The sequence below is a fragment of the Ranitomeya imitator genome, chromosome 1, assembly GCF_032444005.1.
Source record: "Ranitomeya imitator isolate aRanImi1 chromosome 1, aRanImi1.pri, whole genome shotgun sequence".
In the NCBI taxonomy this organism is placed as follows: domain Eukaryota; kingdom Metazoa; phylum Chordata; class Amphibia; order Anura; family Dendrobatidae; genus Ranitomeya; species Ranitomeya imitator.
In genome coordinates, this window is record NC_091282.1 from 667,309,597 (window position 1) to 667,330,377 (window position 20,781).

A 20,781-nucleotide genomic window follows, 5' to 3' on the forward strand; every position below is an offset into this window, starting at 1 on the left:
TTCACAAACTGGCTTTGTAACTTGGCGTCACCGAGTGACTTGTGGCCCAGTGTCTGGGGGCGCTCCAACTTGGCGTCACGAACAGGATCCTACTAAAGCCTGAGAAGCAGGTCATGTGTGCCTTGGAACTGTGATTGAAAAGTGTTGGACTGTGATTTATTACAAAGACTGTGTACTGTTATTGCCGCAAGATTCCCGCCAAAACCGCCGCCATTGCCACGCCACAAGGAGCGTCGGAGAAGAAGAAGGGCGTGCCATGGGAGGAGACTATCAAAGTGGCGCCAGAAGTGCTGACCGCCCCCTCCGATTGCTGTTGCGAGAGGACGATCTGCCCCGAAGGAGAGGAGAACCGCCTCCTGATTTGCAACGGCGGGAACAAGACAAGAAGGAGCTCCACCCCCAGGAAATGGAGGAGCAGCATGTGAGTGCCATTGCGGATCCCGGAGAAGGGATGACGACCAACGGGTACCTGAGCGACGAAGGAGTGATCCTGGATTCCTCCCGTCAACCGAAGGGGGCCCGGACTCGAATCTGCCGCGGCTGGAGGACTCGGACTTCTTGGGGTCGCAGGCGGAGGAGCCGAGTCAGCCTATCCCGAGCGGGGAGCCAGTCGATGCGAAGCTATGGAGATCGGAAACACCACCAAGAGCCGTGTCGGGAGAACCGCAGTTCGAGCCGCAGCCGACTCCAGTGTCCTCATCAACAGAACCGATCGGCATCGGTGGAACCACATCAGACGGAGGTATGGGAAGCGCCCCTGCCCTCCTGACCGATCCGGCTCCCGCGACCGCTCCCCATCCTGACGGTGACCGATTCCCTGCCCCCGAACTGGTGGTTATAGCCCCCGGCACCATGGAGAAGCTGGTGCCTCCGCTACCGACAACTTTGGGGACACCACTGTGCGTAAGCTCCGAGTGGGTGATCTTCCAGTGGGATACCCCGAGGGTAGAGCCAGACGGGACCAGACAAGAGGGCCTCAGCATCACTGCGCTCACTTGGGAACAATATAAACAATGCCTGATTTTACACTGGAAAGACCGAAAAGAGACAGAACAAAGTGACCCACCGAAAGTAACAGAACCAAAGACAGGACGCTGTAAAGAAAGTCCGGTAAAGCGGGGAACTGTGGTAGCCTTTTACCCGAAGCAAGGTTGGGGCTATATACAGGAACCGGGGCTACCGACGGAAATCTTCTTTACTAGCTACAACGTGAAGACCCCACACTGTGATAGATGGGATAATCAACTGCTGTATCCAGGGGATCAGGTGACATATAACCGCCATCGGAGTGCGCAAGGGTGGTGCGCCCGGAATGTTTACCGATGCGAGCCGGTAGTGGCGCCACCTGCTGTCCTGACTGCGACTAACCCGGACTTGATGAATTCCACCCCTGTCACCACTGTGTGCATCATTGCTGCTACAGAATTTGCAACCAAAGCTGACATTCGGATCCAGACACCGGGTGACTTGGCCGCACCCGAACGACGAACCCATGACAACGACACTGCAACAGGCGAGGACACAGAACCGGGACTTCCGCGGCCGGGAAGAGTCCTCGATCGATGGATGCCTTGCAACCTCCTATAGAAATAAACCTCGAAGACCTGATTTGTAAATAGTTAACTGTTACCTGCTGCTACTTCCAAACCGTCCAGGGTTAACTCCTAGGGATCCCTTTGTTGACCCGGGATCCCTATTGTTTTCTATTGTTTGTTTTTCTACTGTTCATCATTGTTTTAAAGACTGCCGAATCATGGACGGTGAATGATTCACAAACTGGCTTTGTAAATAGTTGCACCTTCTTAAAGGTGCCCCCTACTGGTTTTATAAGTCGAGGAAGACTTTGCGAAGACTTTGCGAAGACTTGCTGCAGAAGGACTTGCTTTCCGCGAACTTGCTTGCTGGAAGGAGAATCTGCACCAGAGACCTGGGTCCCTCTTAAAGGGAATGTTTGATGATAACTTTGATAGATGTTGAAACGTTAATAATGTTGAGGAATTTAGATAGTGTAATAATGTTAATAAAGATTGAGGACAGGAAAGTTTGAAGTGAACCCGTAGGGGTTAAAGATAGAGTCCTCCTGAGAAGATGTAGGAAGATGGTCGGCGCAATGGCAGTAGGCTCAGCCAAGGAGCTAGGCGGTCCTGCATTGGTGAAGTGAGACGGCGCAATGGCAGTAGGCTCAGCCAAGGAGCTAGGCGGTCCTGCATTGGTGAAGTGAGAACGGAAAAGAAAGTTGAGTTGTTATAGTACTTGATAGTAGGCCTTTAGTGGGTTCAGCTTATACGCCCTTAAAGGAAGAGTTAGCTGTTTGTTCCAAAAATTTGCACTTAGTAGCATACCCGGCTGGGTACTAAGAGTTATTTATAGTCATAATGTTATTTAAAAATATTTAACTGTTATTTTTGTTTGTAACGTTCAAGTGTCCTTACCTCCCATAAAGGGAAGCACCTTTTCTATTTACTTGTTCTTAGCATTCAAAAATTTTGTATGTCTTTCACTGCATTATATTGTTGTTCTTCTTTACCAGTCCAAGAGTACTGGATTTAACCGGGGGGAAGTGCAGCGCCCCAGAGACCTGGTCATTGCAGTATGGCCCCAAGGCGAGTAGCGGTACGTCCGATGGCACTAAAGAGTTCTCCTGACCAGGTATCACCAGAACACATTACACTTCACACTCCGGCCACTAGGGGGAGAAAAAGGCTTTATTTATTGGGCCACTCCTCACACTGGTAAAACTAGGGGCTGGGGAGGAAGTTAGAAGAAGCTGACTGGGTTGGAATCAGGCAACATCCCGTGGCAGGGGGTGTTGCAGGGAGAAGGCACAGGGGGGTCCCTGTCAGGCGTGGGAACCTGGCAGGCGCCTAGCGAACAGAACAGAACTGTTGTGAATTCTGTGGCTGAATTCACTCCTGTGGTCACAAGTGGTACTGCAGCTTCTGAGCTTCCTCCCTCAGGTGTTCTGGTGAGCTCGTTAACTGCTTCATTACTTAACTCCGCCTGATGCTGCTATCCTTGCTCCTTGTCAATGTTTCAGTGTTGGATCTGAGCTTCTCCTGATTGTTCCTGTGACCTGCTGTTCTGTATAGCTAAGTGCTTTTTGCTTTTTTGTTGCTTTTTTTCTGTCCAGCTTGTCTTTTGTTTTGCTGGAAGCTCTGAGACGCAAAGGGTGTACCGCCGTGCCGTTAGTTCGGCACGGTGGTTTTTTTTTGCCCCCTTTGCGTGGTTTTGCTTTAGGGTTTTTTGTAGACTGCAAAGTTCGCTTTACTGTCCTCGCTCTGTCCTAGAATATCGGGCCCCACTTTGCTGAATCTATTTCATCCCTACGTTTTGTCTTTTCATCTTACTCACAGTCATTATATGTGGGGGGCTGCCTTTTCCTTTGGGGAATTTCTCTGGGGCAAGTCAGGCCTATTTTTCTATCTTCAGGCTAGCTAGTTTCTTAGGCTGTGCCGAGTTGCCTAGGTAGTTGTTAGGCGCAATCCACAGCCGCTTTTAGTTGTGTTTAGGATAGGATCAGGTGTGCAGTCTACAGAGTTTCCACGTCTCAGAGCTCGTTCTTGTATTTTTGGGTATTTGTCAGATCACTGTGTGCGCTCTGATCGCTATGCACACTGTGTTTCTGGATTGCCTTCATAACACCTGTCATTAGCAAACATAACACAGAACGTAACGGAACCGCGCCTGCACACCTTGCGGCGGTATCCTAAGAAAGAGACAAGAGGGGAAGAATATTGTGGAAAAGTGTAAACGGGATCAGCACAAAGGAGAGCCAGTAAGAGTCGTGCCGAGAGAGGAAGGCAACATCTTACTGAGGCACGTAGTCGGTGGCCGGATCACTGTAGGAGTAACTGACTTCAGGCCTTACTTCAAATTCCGCTGGACAGTTGATCATAGGTTGGCTGTCTATCTTTTACACCTACGAAGACGTAGGGGGCAACATTGGGAGAGGGGCGTCTCTAGGGTCCCGGAAGACCTCCAAGCCTTCCCGTCAAACGGGTGGCGTCCTAGCCATACTATATCTGGGGGACGTTAGAAACTAGCAACATCTGGAACCAAAGAACGAGAGAGAGAGAGAGAGAAAGCTGTAGAGAACGAACGAAGGAGAACAGCAGTTGTGAGGACCATTCCGAATGCTCAGCAGGGTAGGACTACAACACACAGGCGCTATTGGTAGGCAACAATTTCCATCTGCGAGGGAAACTCTGGATGTGCCCATCGGACCGGCCGGTCTCTGATAGCCCGGTTGAACGTGCTCTGGACTGAGTGTACTGAAGCCTTCAGTAAAAGGTAAAGAGACTGCACCCTGTGTCCTCGTTATTGCCTGCACCTCACACCATCTCCATCCACACTACTGGGAAGCCCTGGGGATTTACTTCACCTGTGGGAAGGTATACCATCCGGCTGCTATTCCATCACCCCAGTGGACCCCACAGCAGCGCCGGTCACCCTGACTGAACACCACAGGTGGCGTCACGAACTACTGACAGACTGTACTACCATTTTCATTGGACGCCCCTTAGCAGGGTCACGACCGGGTCCAGCCACCATGACAACCGCAGAACCGAAGGAGAAGGGACCGGTACCGAGTGACTTGTGGCCCTGTGTCTGGGGGCGCTCCACCTTCATCGTCTCCCATATAGTGGGTATGTCCAAGCTGCCCTCGTTAATCTCAAAAAACTCCTCCACCTCCAGCTGTATGCCCTCCAAACTCACACTATTCAGCCAGTTAGGGTGAAATTTCCACTCTCCCCTATGCCGTGCTTGTGTCCCCATTGGCCATAACTCCACCTCTATCGGATTATGATCAGAGATCGCCCTTGGCAAGTATGTCACTTCCCCCACCATAGAATCAAACATATTGTTTCCGAGCGCCATAACTATTCTGGATAAAGTATCATGAGCTGGTGAATAGCAAGAGTATCCCCTCTCCCCACGTGCCGCACTCTCCACAAATCAGTCATACCGATCTCTCGAATATATGTTCCGAACGGCGTAATATGGCTTTCCGACCTGTTTTGAGTATTTTTGTTTTTATCCCAGAAATCATCACTAGGGTTGAGCGAAACAGATCGGTCAATTTCAGAAATCACCGACTTTTGGCGAAGTCGGGTTTCGTGAAACCCGCCCCAATTCCACAGTGGGATCGGCCATGAGGTCGGCGATCTGCGTGAGTTCTGTTTGGCATATATCTGCCAGCCACGTTTTGCCTTGTCCATTGTGTGGTGTAATACACAGGGCCTGTTTTTTCCTGCAGTCTCCCCCCAACAAAATAAAAAGGGAGCTTTAAATTGCCACTAAGTGGATCTACGTGAGTTTTGTTTGGCGTATATCTGCCAGCCACGTTCTGCCTTGTCCATTGTGTGGTGTAATACACAGGGCCTGCTTTTTCCTGCAGTCTCCCCCCAACAAAATAAAAAGGGAGCTTTAAATTGCCACTAAGTGGATCTATGTGAGCTCTGTTTGGCGTATATCTGCCAGCCACGTTCTGCCTTGTCCATTGTGTGGTGTAATACACAGGGCCTGTTTTTTTCCTGCAGTCTCCCACCAACAAAAAAAAGGGAGCTTTAAATAGCCACTAAGTGGATCTACGTGAGTTCTGTTTGGCGTATATCTGCCAGCCACGTTCTGCCTTGTCCATTGTGTGGTGTAATACACAGGGCCTGTTTTTTTCCTGCAGTCTCCCATCCCCCCAAAAAAGGGAGCTTTAAATTGCCACTAAGTGGATCTATGTGAGTTTTGTCTGGCGTATATCTGCCAGCCACGTTCTGCCTTGTCCATTGTGTGGTGTAATACACAGGGCCTGTTTTCTCCTGCTGTCTTCACGCCAAAAAAAGGAAGATATAAATTCTCCAATAGTTAATATACACCTTCTACCTTGTGTAACAGTAGCATATAACGCTTGTTATTTTGGTAACATTTCCGCAAAAATGAGGAAGTCTGGTGGAAGAGGCCGTGGGCGGTCGTTGCCAGCTGGTACCGATGGTGATTGTGGAAGTGGAGCATCTGGTGGTACTGGGAAAAGCAAGATAGCACCAAATGCTCGAGCTGTAGAGGCAGCGTCATCGTCTGGCTACACAAGGCCTTGAAGGCTCCCTTATCTGGGAGTAGGAAAACAGCTTTTAAAGCCGGAGCAGCAGGAACAAGTTTTGGCTTTCCTTGCTGACTCAGCCTCCAGCTCTTTCACCTCCTCTTCAGAAGCTTCGAAATCTAAAACCAGCGAGTCGTCAGTGGATGCTCCAGGTCCGGAAAAAGTTGCTTCCTTGTGTCCTTCACCCAAAACAAAAGTGAAGAATGCGGCAGGCAACACTACACTTTACTCCATGGAGCTCTTTACACATACCGTGCCTGGGTTAGAGAGGGAAATTGTTAAAATCCCATTACAGGAAGAATCTGACATGGAGTACACATATGCACAGCCACAGCTTGATTATTATGCTTTGGCTGTTCCATTGACTCAGATCACAACTTTGCCCTCGCAGTGTACTGAGCCCGAATCTGACCCTGATGAGACTATGGTGCCCAATCCCGAACGCTATAGCACCTTACACAGTGACACAGAGGACAGTGCACATGACATTGAAGAGGAGGTGATAGATGACCCAGTTGTTGACCCAGATTGGCAGCCATTGGGGGAAGAGGGTGCCACAGCCTGGAGCTCAGAAGCGGAGGAGGATGATCTGCAGCAGCCATCTACATCGCAAAAGTTGTCATCTGGCAGGCCCGCATCAGGCCCAAAACGTGTGTCAAAAACCACAACAGGTGTAGGACAGCGTTGCAATGTGGTGGCAGTAGCACGGCGTGCAAAGCCTGAAAAGGTATTCCATAGTAGGACGAGTGCAGTGTGGCAATTTTTTAACCAAGATCCGAATGATCAGTCCAAAGTTATATGTAAGAAATGCTCCAAGACCTTTAGCAGAGGGAAGAATGTTCAAAATTTAAATACAACGTGCATGCGTAGACATCTAACCAGCAGGCACTTGGAAGCATGGACTAACTACCAAACGTCCCGTACCGTTGGTGCACCTGCTCATATTGAAGCTAGTCAGCAATGCAACATTGCTTCCCTAACTGGAAGCCCACTGGTTATGACACCACCAGTAGCAAATGTGGAGGTATTGTCGCAAGGCCAAAGCAGTCAGAGAATCGCAGGGTTCTTGGTTGGAAACACTGTAGGTAGGCCCACATCAAGAATACCATCGCCAAGCCTCTCTCAATCTGCCATGTCCACCACCACCCCGCTAGTTCCACCATATGCAGCTCTCCAGTCCAGCTCAGCCTAAAAGAGACTCTCGATAGGAAAAGAAAGTACTCTTCCTCTCATCCGCGTACACAGGGTTTGAACGGCTACATTGCTCGACTAATCTCGTTAGAGATGATGCCCTACCGTTTGGTTGAAAGCGAAGCTTTCAAAGCCCTGATGGCCTACGCAGTACCACGCTATGACCTACCCAGTCGACACTTCTTTGCGAGAAAAGCCATCCCAGCACTCCACCAACATGTCAAAGAACGCATTGTCCATGCACTCAGGCAATCGGTCAGTAGAAAGGCGCACCTCACAACAGATGCATGGACCAGTAGGCATGGCCAGGGACGTTACGTGTCCATTACCGCACACTGGGTTAATGTGGTGGATGCAGGGTCCACAGGGGACAACAATACTGGCACAGTTCTGCCTGGCCCACGGTCTAGGAAACAGTTGGCTGTAGGCGTTTGCTCCTCCTCCTCCTCCTCCAGAAGCGAAAGCTCGTCCACAGAGCGCAGTCGCACGACCACTCCATCCGCAGCTGTCAGTTTTGCACCCGTGGTGTCCCATTATGGAACAGCTAGTGGGAAGCGTCAACAGACTGTGCTGCAAATGAAGTGTTTGGGCGACAACAGACACACCGCGGAAGTACTGGCCGAGTACTTGCAGCAAGAAACTCAGTCATGGCTGGGCAGTGTACATCTTGAGGCAGGCAAAGTAGTCAGTGATAACTGAAGGAATTTTATGGCTGCCATAGCCCTTTCAGAACTGAAACACATACCTTGCCTGGCTCACACATTGAACCTGGTGGTGCAGTGCTTCCTCAAGAATTACCCAGATTTACCAGCCTTGCTCCTGAAGGTGCGCAGACTTTGCTCGCACATCCGCCGGTCGCCCGTACACTCCAGCCATATGCTTAACCATCAGCGATCACTGAATCTTCCCCAGCACCACCTAATAATCGACGTGGCAACAAGGTGGAACTCCACACTGCACATGCTTCAGAGGCTGTGCGAACAGAGGCGTGCTGTCATGTATTTGTGGGCGGATACACATACAAGGGCAGGCAGTTGGATGGCAGACATGGAGTTGTCTGGTGTGCAGTGGTCGAAGCTCCAAGACCTCTGTCAAGTCCTTCAGTGTTTTGAGGAATGCACACGGCTGGTCAGTGCGGACGACGCCATCGTAAGCATGAGCATCCCACTAATGCGTCTGCTGATGCAAAGTTTTGACGCACATCAAGGAGCAGGCGTCTGTGGCGGAGGAGGAGGGAAGCCTTGATGACAGTCAGCCATTGTCTGCTCAGGGAACTTTCCTGGACGAGGTGGCGGAAGAAGAGGAGTAGGAGGAGGAGGATGATGGGGCTGCATATTTATGGGAGGAGGATGCTTCACAGGGGGCAATAGAAACTGGTGGCATTGCAAGGTCAGGTACAGGGTTTTTGTGGGCCAAAATGTAGATTTTCAAGAAAGTGCTCCTCAACCCAGCACAAGCAGTGAATTGAGACCTGGAACTTTGACCCACATGGCAGAGTATGCCTTGCAAATCCTAAAATGGGACCCCCGCATTATCAAAATGATGACCGATGACGATTACTGGTTAGCATGCCTCCTGGATCCACGATACAAAGGCAAATTACAAAGTATCATGCCACATGAGAACCTTGAGCAAATATTGGCTACCAAACAAGCAACTCTTGTAGACCGTTTGGTTCTGGCATTCCCAGCACACAGCAGCGCTGATGGCTCTCACACGAGCTGTAGGGGGCAACATGGCAGAGGTGTTAGGCTAGGTTCACATTGCGTTAGTGCAATCCGCTTAGCGGATACTCTAACGGATTGCACTAATGCAATGTCCAAAAAGGGATTGCGTTTGGCAATCCCGCTAGCGCAGATGCCCAATCTGCGCTAGCGAGGAACGGACCCTGAAGGCTAGGTTCACATTGCGTTAATGGGTGTCCGCTAACGGACTCCGTTACATAGCGCAATTGTCGCAATTAATGCTATGTAACGAATCCGTTAGCGCACCCATTGACTACAATGTGCTAACGGATCCCTAACGCATCGCAAACGTATGCCATTTTTGGCATGCGTCTGCAATGTGCCGTTAGTTTCAGACGGACCTCGAACGCTGCTTGCAGCGTTCAGGGTCCGTTCCTCGCTAGCGCAGATCGGGCATCGGCGCCAGCGGGATTGCCAAACGCAATCCCTTTTTGGACATTGCGTTAGCGCAATCCATTAGCGTATCCGCTAAACGGATTGCACTAATGCAATGTGAACCTAGCCAAACGCTGCAAACAGCATTCGAGGTCCGTCCGAAACTAATGGCACATCGCAGACGCATGCCAAAAATGGCATACATTTGCGAAGCGTTAGGGATCCGTTAGCACATTGCAGTCAATTGGTGCGCTAACGGATCGGTTACATAGCGTTAATTGCGATAATTGCGCCATGTAACGGAGTCCATTAGCAGACACCCATTAACGCAATGTGAACCTAGCCTTGGAGGTGCACAAAGCCGAAGTGGCGTTGGACAGAGGGGATTTATGACCAGGTTGTGGAGTGATTTCGCAATGACCGCTGACACGACAGGTACTGCTGCATCGATGCAAAGTGACAGGAGACAGCATTTGTCCAGTATGATTACCAACTATTTTTCCGCCATTATCGATGTTCTTCCTCACAGGTCATTCCCCTTTGATTACTGGGCATCTAAACTAGACACCTGGCCCGAATTGGCAGAATATGCATTACAGGAGCTCGCTTGCCCAGCTGCTAGTGTGCTCTCAGAAAGAGTCTTCAGTGCTGCTGGTTCAATACTGACCAAAAAAAGGACACGTCTGGCTCCCCGAAATGTTGATGATCTAACCTTCATTAAAATGAACCAATCATGGATTTCGAATTATTTTGCCCCACCTTCACCTGCAGACACGTAGCTTGCCTGAAAAATGGCTTGTATTTGGCCTCCTCTTAATGACTGCTCCAATTCCGCCATTTGCATGTGCCGAATGTCCACCATAGGCCATTTTATACCTCCCTAAATGGGCTGACTCTCCCCACAGGTCCGTGGTCACAACTTGGTGCAAGCACCCGTGCGAGTGCCGTTTGCCTGGACAGGTGTGTGTGCACACTCTTGGGCGACGGCACTGGCACAGGGTCCCACATAATACAATGAAGTGTCTCTGACGGTGGTGGTGCACAACCAACGTCAGACACACCGTCGTAATATGAGGTGCCCTGTGCCAGTACCGCCGCCCACGAGAGAGTGTTCCCCCCAGCTCGAACTGTGCTCTACCACTTGCAAAACTTACCTGCCCCACCACTGTGTAGTCTGTGCTGTTAAATCCTTAAATGGCACTGCCATTACAAATTTGTTGCAATGATAGTTAAATATACAGAGGCCCTGGCCTCCCTTAATGCTTTGCGCCAACTACCACTGTCTGCAACTCTGCAGAGGAGCCCACCCCTGTACCTCGCTATGCCACCAGTTTATTTATGGCCAATTCATTGGCTGACATTTAGCCAACTTTAGTATTTTGGCCTACTAACTGTGTCAGCCACTTATAACAGTTGTCCTCCGCTGAACAAAGCTATGCCACCTGACTAATCCTGTTACCAACTGTGAACTACATTTTGCCACCTTTTTTTATTTTAGGCCTCTGTCTGTCTGTCTGTCTGTGCCACACATTACAACTCTCCCCTCTCCCCCCGAAACAAGCTAGGCCGCCGGGTAAGTCCTGGTAGCAGTTTTGAACTGCATGAAGGCACCTTTTTTATTTTTAGGCCTCTGTTTGTCTGTATGTCTGTCTGTCTGTGCCACACATTACAACTGTCCTCCGCTTTACAAAGCTATGCCGCCTGTGTACTACTCAAACTAATTTTGAACAGACATTAGCCTACTTTTTTTTATTTTAGGCCTACTCTGTCTGTCTGAGCCACTTATTACAGTTGTCCTCCTCCGCTGAACCAAGCTATGCCGCCTGTGTACTCCTCTGCCACAATTTAGAACAGCATTTAGCCTACTTACTTATTTTGTCCTAGTAACTGTGTCAGACTCTCACAACAGTTGTCCTCCACCACTGAACCCAGCAATGCCGCCTCTGTAGTCCTCTTAGCAATTGTGAACAGAATATAGCCTTATTTTTTATTTTAGGCCTACTCAGTGTGTCAAAGCCACTAATTACACTTGTCCTCCTCCGCTTAACCACACTATGCCACCTGTGTACTCCTCGTACCAACTCTGAAATGCAATTAGCCACCTTTTTTAATTGTGGGCCTACTCTGTCTCTCTGAGCCACTTATTACAATTGTGCTCCGCTGAACAAAGCTATGCCGCCTGTGTACTCCACTTACCTATTTTGAACTGCATTTTGCCTACTTACTTATTAAGGCCTACTAAGTGTGTCTGCCTCCCATTACTGTTGTCCTCCACTGAACAAAGCTGAGCCTCAATTTTCATCCGGTGTCCGGTGTATTTAACTGCATTTGGCCTACTTCTTTGATTGGGCCTACAAATGGTGTGTGCCGCAGCTTGGTGTTCTCCACAGAATAAAGGTGATCTTAAATTTACAGGCTTTCAGCCTATATCAAATATTAAACTGCATTTGGCCTACTTGTTTGGTTAGGCCTACTAGCGGTGTCTGCCGCTGCTTGGTGTTCTCCTCCACTTTACAAAGCTGAGCTTCAATCTTCAGGCTTTCGGCCTACATCACATATTACACTGCATTTGGGCAACTGGTTTGGTTGGGCGTACTAACGTTGTCTGCGGCTGCTTAGTGTTCTCCTCCACTTTACAAAGCTGAGCTTCAATTTTCAGGCTTTCTGCCTACATCACATATTACACTGCATTTAGGCTACTGGTTTGGTTGGGCGTACTAACGGTGTCTGCCGCTGCTTGGTGTTCTCCTCCACTTTGCAAAGCTGAGCTTCAATCTTCAGGCTTTCGGCCTACATCATATATTTCACTGCATTTGGGCTACTGGTTTGGTTGGGCGTACTAACGGTGTCTGCGGCTGCTTGGTGTTCTCCTCCACTTTACAAAGCTGAGCTTCAATTTTCAGGCTTTCGGCCTACATCACATATTACGCTGCATTTGGGCTACTGGTTTGGTTGGGCGTACTAACGGTGTCTGCGGCTGCTTGGTGTTCTCCTCCACTTTACAAAGCTGAGCTTCAATTTTCAGGCTTTCGGCCTACATCACATATTACACAGCATTTGGGCTACTGGTTTGGTTGGGCATACTAACGGTGTCTGCAGCTGCTTGGTGTTTTCCTCCACTTTACAAAGCTGAGCTTCAATCTTCAGGCTTTCGGCCTACATCACATATTACACTGCATTTGGGCTACTGGTTTGGTTGGGCGTACTAACGGTGCCTGCCGCTGCTTGGTGTTCTCCTCCACTTTACAAAGCTGAGCTTCAATCTTCAGGCATTCGGCCTACATCACATATTACACTGCATTTGGGCTACTGATTTGGTTGGGCGTACTAATGGTGTCTGCCGCTGCTTGGTGTTCTCCACTTTACAAAGCTGAGCTTCAATCTTCAGGCTTTCGGGCTATATCACATATTACACTGCATTTGGGCTACTGGTTTGGTTGGGCGTACTGATGGTGTCTGCGGCTGCTTGGTGTTCTCCACTTTACAAAGCTGAGCTTCAATTTTCAGGCTTTCGGCCTACATCACATATTACACAGCATTAGGGCTACTGGTTTGGTTGGGCGTACTTATGGTGTCTGCGGCTGCTTGGTGTTCTCCTCCACTTTACAAAGCTGAGCTTCAATCTTCAGGCTTTCGGCCTACATCACATATTACATTGCATTTGGGCTACTGGTTTGGTTGGGCGTACTAATGGTGTCTGCAGCTGCTTGGTGTTCTCCTCCACTTTACAAAGCTGAGCTTCAATCTTCAGGCTTTCGACCTACATCACTGTTATGGTCTGGTGATTATGGAGCGACATGAGACTAGCTTTGAGCAGGTGGTATCTATACTGACCGCAGACCCTAAGCTCAACACACGACTAGAATCAGCCGTGGATTGCTCCTAACGCTCCCTAGGCAACTCGTCACAGCCTAAGAGCTAGCTACCCCTAAAGATAGAAGCAGGAAAACTATCTTGCCTCAGAGAAAATCCCCAAAGGAAAGACAGCCCCCCACATGTAATGACTGTGAGAGGAGAAGGAAATGACATACGTAGTATGAAACAAGATTGAGCACAGGAGGCCACTTCTAGCTAAAAAGGAAAGTACAGAAAAGAGCTCTGTGCGGTCAGTAGAAAAAACTAGAAAAAGTCCACCGCAGAGAAATGCAAAAATCTCCACACCTAACTAAAGGTGTGGAGGGCAAACTCTGCTGCCCAGAGCTTCCAGTTTAGCTAAATAGATCCATACTGATAAACTGGACAAATGAGCAAAAAACAAGACAGTACAAAACAACAAGTCCACAATAAGTGAACTGCAAAGGACATGGAAGGACTTAGCTTTGCAGAACTTGGTCAGAGTGTCAGGACAATCCAAAGAGCAATGACTCCAGGCAGAGACAATTGACAACTATTATTATTATTATTATTATTATTATTTATTGTTATAGCTCCATTTATTCCATGGCGCTTTACATGTGAGGAGGGGTATACATAATAAAAACAAGTACAATAATCTTAAACACTACAAGTCATAACTGGTACAGGAGGAATGAGGACCCTGCCCGCGAAGGCTCACAATCTACAAGGGATGGGTGAGAATATAGTAGGTGAGGGTAGAACTGGCATTGAATGAGGGCTAAGGCCAGACTAATATAGCCAAGCCCAAAAGACAATCAAAGGAAACAGCTGAGAAGCTAAATCCAAGAAGCAGTCATACCACTAAAGACCACAGGAGGAGCCCAAGAGCAGAACTCACAAAAATACTACTTACAACCAAGAACGGAATTCACAACACATCACATATTACATTGCATTTGGGCTACTGGTTTGGTTGGGCGTACAAATGGTGTCTGCGGCTGCTTGGTGTTCTCCTTTACAAAGCTGAGCTTCAATTTTAAGGCTTTCGGCCTACATCACATATTACACTGCATTTGGGCTACTGGTTTGGTTGGGCGTACTAACGGTGTCTGCTTGGTGTTCTCCTCCACTGAACAAAACTGTGCCGCCTGTTTACTCCTGTTACCAATTTTGAACTTCATTTGGCCCACTTTATTACTTGGGCCTACTAACTGTGTCTGCCACTCATTACAGTTTTTCGCCACTGAACAAATCTATGCCGCCTGTTTAGTCCTGTTACAAATTTTTAACTGCATTTAGCCTACTTTATTCTTTGGGACTATATCTGTGTTTCCTCCCCATCCTGCCCATTGGCCAGCCACTGCTACATGAGTCTGCTGGTACATTGATCCAGACCACTACATTCCCCTTGCACTCTACACAGCCAGAATCTGACCCTGTGCCAGTGCCAATGCGAACGAGTGGGCCCCCCCCCCCCCCTGCTTGCTCGGGATCACAGCACTTGCAAAGTTTAAATACTTACTGTACCTCTCCCTGCTCCACCGCCATGACGTAGTCCACGTTTCCTGGGCCCACTAAAATCTTGAGCCAGCCCTACCCCCCACAACTTTAGCCAAATGACCCCTTTTTTCAATGCCTAACTATTATTATAAAGTAAATTAAGATTGACAAGCTCAAGAAATAAGAATTGATGTTTTTGGCATAAAAATGGGCACTGTAGGTGTTTTCCTGTCCTCCACTCACTGCCGACTTTGATTCCCCATTGACTTGCATTGGGTTTCGTGTTTCGGTCGATCCACGACATTTTGCAATAATTGTCCGATTTCACCCGACCCAACTTTTGACAAAGTTGGGTTTCGCGAAACCCGACTCGATCCTAAAAAAGTAAAAGTCACTCAACTCTAATCATCACATATATTGTTGAGGTCTCCAATAATTAAAAGCGGCATCGGATCTCCCCATCCAATCAATTCTAACACTTCTCTAAGTTTTTTACTCGAATAAGGGGGAGGAATGTACATAGCCACCACACACATCAATATACCAAGCATTCTGCATTTAACTACCACATACTGTCCATCCACATCAGCATACACCTTCATCTCTTCATAGCGCACCCCTGTTGGGACCAACACCGACACCCCCCTCGAGTATGTAGAGCCAAGTGTGTCTCCAGCAGACATATCAGTTAGGCCCTCTATTCGTGCATATTGTAGCACCGCCGCTCGTCTAGTTTTGTCAGCTAGGCCTCTAACGTTCCAACTCAGTATTTTAATATGGCCCCCCATCATGATACCGAACATTCATCAAGAAAATCCTACTGCTTAACCTGAGCTGTCTAACCCCTCACCCCCACCCTTTAAACTCCCCCCCCCCAAGATAAAGCATTTTCCTCTCATCAAGAGTGGGGCTCCTTGGCCCGTTTGAAGCACTCTCACCTAAGCAACCTCCTCTAACTGGCTCCCGCAACCCTCAGAACCACATCTCTTTACATTAATTATTAACAGTACAGAACAAACAGTGAAGTAAAGAGAGTAAAAAAAAAACAAAACATCGTTTGCAGTACACCCTATTAACAATCCCCACCCCACCCCTCATTTTCCAGCACAACTCTAACTGGCGTAATAGTTAAGCCCAGTCATATTCCACTCCTCCAAAAGTGAAAGAGACATAGATATTAAATGGGTACAAATAGCAACCCAGTTCTCTTATCCCAAACATCTTGGTAACAATAACGGCTCACGCCTCCGCTGAAAGTCAGTCTCCCGCGCTTGTAGTTTCTTGGCATTGATGTCGATCCATTGTGTAGCGTCCTCTGGTGTCGTGAAGAAATGAGCTTTATTAAAGTCAACCACTCTCAACCTCGCAGGAAACAACTTGGAGTATTGCACCCCCAGTTCTCTCAGTTGCCTCTTGATGCCAGTAAATTGCATTCTCTGTTTCTGGACCACAACAGAGTAATCCGGGTAGATGGCAATCCTCTGTCCGTCAACAATGAGTTCCTCCATTTCTCTGGCCTTCCTAAGAATAATATATCTGTCTCTGTAGTTTAATATCTTAGCCAGCATGGTACGAGGGTTGGCTCCAGGGCTAGGGGGCTGCAGCTGAACTCTGTGCGCTCTTTCCACAGCAAAGACCCTTGTCAGAATCTTGGATCCAACCTTCTCCTTCAACCAGTTTTCAATAAACTCAGTAGGATTTCTCCCCTCTGTTTTTTCTGGCAGACCCCCTATCCTGATGTTATTTCTTCTGGATCTGTTTTCTAGATCCTCATTTTTTGCCGCCAATTCCGATATCTGTTGGGCAAATTTTCTCTCTTCCTTTTGTAGTTGAACCACATGATCCTCCGCAGTACTCATCCTCTCCTCCACCTCCCCCATGCGTTTATCCATTTTCTTTATGGCAGCCTTTATCTATATAATTTTCCCTTTCACCTCCTTCATCTGAAGGGTTAAATCATTCAGGGACTGGTTACAAGAGGATAAAAGGATAAAGACGTCCTTTATAGTCGGCTCCCCTCTCAATTCCACTTCCTTCTCAGCCTCTCCTGCTGCAGCCATGCTACTTTCTTCTTCCCCTTCTGTGCCCCCCTCGCACCATCATCAATTTTCTCCTCCTCCTCTCCTTCAGATCTTTCCTCCATAGCCTCTTGTGCCTCTTCCCCACCAATCACCCGGGCAAACCTTTGAAGTTTTGCTGCAGCTTCCATGTGCTTCTGACAGGCAGCATTCTCCTTCTCAGCTTCAGCTCTGGTCTCAGCGCCATCTTGGGGCCCTCCAGCCTCTCCCGCCCCCGCATCTCTCTGCCTCCTCCGCGTCATTGCGAGCCTCTCCGGGTGTCTCCACAGCTCTCCTTCACGCTTGGGTGATTCAGCTTCCAGATAAGGCTAGATTTATGGCAGCCAGCAATGTCTATTCAGGATAATTATGCTTGTGGCTGCGGGAGCTCTTTCCACAGCGTCCACACACATGGCCATCCAGGGCAAATACCCCCCTCCCCCCCCCCCCCCCCGCTGTAGTTTTCTTTACCTTTACTCGAAGGCTCAAGGTGCAGTCCGGGGCACGGGAAACAGATAGTAATGGAGATCCGGGCAGCCTGGAAGCAATTTAGGATCCACCTAGCCAGGTGGGTTCGGAGGTCTTCCTACTGGGCTGTCCTATTAGGTCCCTGCTGCTTTCAGCTTTGCTCAAGTTCCTCTCACTATCTGACAGAATAAAACATTACCCGCATGGCAGGCCGCCTGAGCCTATTACAGGTGTCACTTCTTCGTGGTGGCTCCGGACTCGGGTATGCTGCTGTTCCGATGGGTGTTAGATTGTCTAGGAGACATGCAGTCTCCTGCCCTCCGGATTTAGCTGCCAGGGCTTCAGTACCCGCGCAACCATGGACTCCGGTGTCCAGTTTCTAGCGCTCAACTCTGGGGTGAGCTTGATTACAGCTCCATTCCCCAGGTTCTCCTTGACTTCTCTCCTCTCCTCTCACTCTCTCCCTCAGACTCAGACTAACTAACTCCGCCTCCAGGCCAGAACTTATAGGGAAGCTCCCCTGAAACCGGGTGTTAGAGCTCCTCCTTCTGGTCTGGAGTATGGAAAAGTGTTGGATGCTGGTGTTACCTGGTAAGGGGACCCCTCTGTGCTTCCAGGCATGACATCACCCCTTGTGAGGGAGGCAATGCCACTGTGGCAACCGGACTCCTGGGGTGCCACATTCCCCCTAGTGCTATGTAGTATTCCCGGACTGAGGAAACATAAACATATTAACAAGTGGACAATTAATAACAACAATAAATGAAAATCTACAAAGTATTAAAAATGTAATAATTACAAAAACCCAAAAAGAAAAACAATAACACAGTTACTGCAGCGCCTAGTCCTTACACTGCCATGCAGGAATTGTCTTTGTCCGCGTACCTGGAGTTTGGTTGGTGGGAACCGCCTTAACCCACTTTGTGTGTCGACCCTGGGCGTGGCTACAGGGCACTCTGTCAGTGGGCCTGGTTTTCGGCCATGCCGGCGGCTTATTTTCAAGGCCAAGTTGGGGTAACTATTTACAAGTAAGGTCCCGCCCACACATAGTCCTGTGGCCCAATTGTCCTTCAACAGGTTATTACGAACATTTAAAAGTTCATACAGCAAGTCTCTGTAGGCTATTGTGCTTAACGGTTGCAATTACACACATTATTAACTTATCTACATTGTCAACACATTTATATTTTAGTCCCTTTACCGGGCTGGGACCTGACCTCTGGTACTACGGGTGGATCTACGCAGTACTGGTATCTATAGTGTGTTTGTCGCTGATGTTGTGAACCCACTAGCATCTGTGCTACTGGTAGGCCTGCATTTTACGGGTAAACTGGGTAACCGTCTAAAACTTCTTCAACTCACCATGGGTCTGACAGATTCACCGATAGCAGGGGGTAGATTTTCACATTCCACTGCAGATGTGGCATCTGTTACTGGAGCCGACGGGTCTAGAGTCTCTGCTGCTTCAGGTGCAGTAGGCTGGGGAAAGATCAGGACAGGTATGACTATGGCTTGATTCACCTGCATCCAAGACTGGGGAAAGTCTCCAAGAATGGTATGGATCTTCTCTTCCACCTCTTCTATGGATTGAGGGGCATCTTGGTCTCTCTCTTTCTCAATTGGTCAGGGCATACTTTCAGATGATTTCTCGACACTGCTGCTGAGGTTTCTCCTCCATCCTTACTGACGAGGCACACCTTGGTATTATCAAAGTTTGAAGGGATGACGGTGTATGGTTCAGCCTCCCACTGATCGTCCAGTTTGTGCATCCTCCACTTTCTTTTGAGGACCTGTTCTCCCAGTACTAAAAGAGTAGCCGGATATTGTTGGTTGTAGCTCTTTTCCTGTCTCTGCCTGGCCTGGGATAAACTTCGTTACACGCACTCTTGCACTTTGCGGTATTTCTGCTGCCGCTCTGTACCCCAGTTGACATCTGGTGGTGTCGTTTCAGGTGTTAGAACTCCCATGTCCAAGTCAATGGTTAACTTGCCAGGTCTCGCTCTCATCAGGTAAACCGGAGTGCAGTTGGTGGAGTTTACCGGGATATGGTTGTATAGATCTACCAAATCCGGCAACTTCTCTGGCCACTGGTTTCGCTCTTCCAGGGGCAAGGTCTTCAACAGGTCAATTACCACCTGGTTCATTTTCTCGCATGTGCCATTTGTCTGTAGATGGCGGCATCCTGGTTTTCTTGCAGCCGTACAGGTTACAGAACTCCTGGAACACTTCTGCCTCAAAGGCTAGGCCTTGGTCGGTGAGCACTTGTTCAGGGTAACCGTGCGGTCGCCAAAGTGTTCTTGAAACGCTTTGGCTGCTGTCTTCGCTGCTTGGTCTTTGACAGGCACGACTACCAGGAACCTTGAGTAATGGTCCACTATGGTCAGAGCGTAGGTGTAGCCAGTTCTACTTGAAGTCAACTTCACGTGATCCAAAGCTACCAGTTCAAGTGGCTGCTTCATGATGATTGGCTGTAATGGGGCTTGCTGGTTGTTACGGTCTTTCCTTCGCAGGTTGCATGGGCCACATTCTTGGCACCACCTCTCAATGGCTTTCCTCATGCCGATCCAGTAGAATCCCTCACGAAGTAGGACCTCCAGCTTCTTCCACCCGAAGTGTCCTGCTCCATTGTGGTATGCCTCTAAGACCATTGGCGCATCCCGCTTCTGGACTACCACTTGCCAGACCAGTTCGTGTGTGAGCGAGTTGATGTTCCTCCAACACAGCTTACCCTCATAGATGAACAGCTTGCCCTTCTCCTTCCACAACTGTTGCGTTTCCTGTGGAGCATCTGGGCCAGGGTGTGAGTCAGCTTGTGTCAGCAACTCCTTTACTAGGTGGACTGCCGGGTCGCTATCCTGTGTCTCTGCCCATCCATGGTGGGGTAACGGATTAAATGTGGCCTCTTGCACGATATAGCGCTTGTTCCTCATGGAATAGGAGCACTGGGTCGCCTCGTGGTGGTGGAAGGCTGATAACTCGAATTCGTCTAGCTTTTCTGGGTCTTCTCCCCATCTGGTAAATTAGGGCATCCTGGACAGCGCATCAGTATTAGCGTTCTTATGCCCCGCTCGGTACTTGATGGTAAACTCGTAGTTGGACAGCCGGGCCATCCATCGCTGTTCCAATGCACCTAGCTTTGGGGATTCAAAGTCAGCGGATTATAGTCCATGAAGACAGTAAACTATGCTGAAGCCAGGTAGTGTCTGAATCGCTGGGTCACAGCCCAGACGATGGTGTGAAACTCCAACTTGAAGGAACTATAGTTGTCGGAGTTCCTCTCAGTGAGTCGAAGACTCCTGCTGGCGTAGGCAATCACTCTCTATGCCTTTCTGCACTTGTGACAGCACTGCTCCCAATCCCATGTTGCTGGCGTCAGTGTAAAGTATGAATAGTTGGTCATAGTCGGGATAGGCCAGGACTTCATCTCCCATGAGAGCCAACTTCAACTGGGTGAAGGGTTCTTCTATCCTGTTGTTCCACTCGAATGGAGGATTCTTATTCTTGGCCTTTTTGGGTT